Genomic DNA, 290 nt, shown 5'->3' on the forward strand with positions numbered 1-290 from the left:
ACGACACGTGCTATACAAATGAGACAAGAACCCACGAACACAAAAGGGAAAATGGCTACCTAAATTTGATCCCCAATCAGAGACAAGGATAAATAGCTGCCTCTAATTGGGATCCATATCAGGCTCCCATAGACATACAAATTACCTAGACCTACAAAACCCCTAGACATACAAAACCCTAGACAATACAAAAACTAGCAAACCCACCCTCGTCACACCCTGACCTAACCAAAATATAAAGAAAACAGAGATATCTATGGTGCGGACTCCCGACCGCAAACCTGAACCTA

This window comes from Oncorhynchus clarkii, chromosome 20 (genome assembly GCF_045791955.1).
Source record: "Oncorhynchus clarkii lewisi isolate Uvic-CL-2024 chromosome 20, UVic_Ocla_1.0, whole genome shotgun sequence".
NCBI classification, from domain to species: domain Eukaryota; kingdom Metazoa; phylum Chordata; class Actinopteri; order Salmoniformes; family Salmonidae; genus Oncorhynchus; species Oncorhynchus clarkii.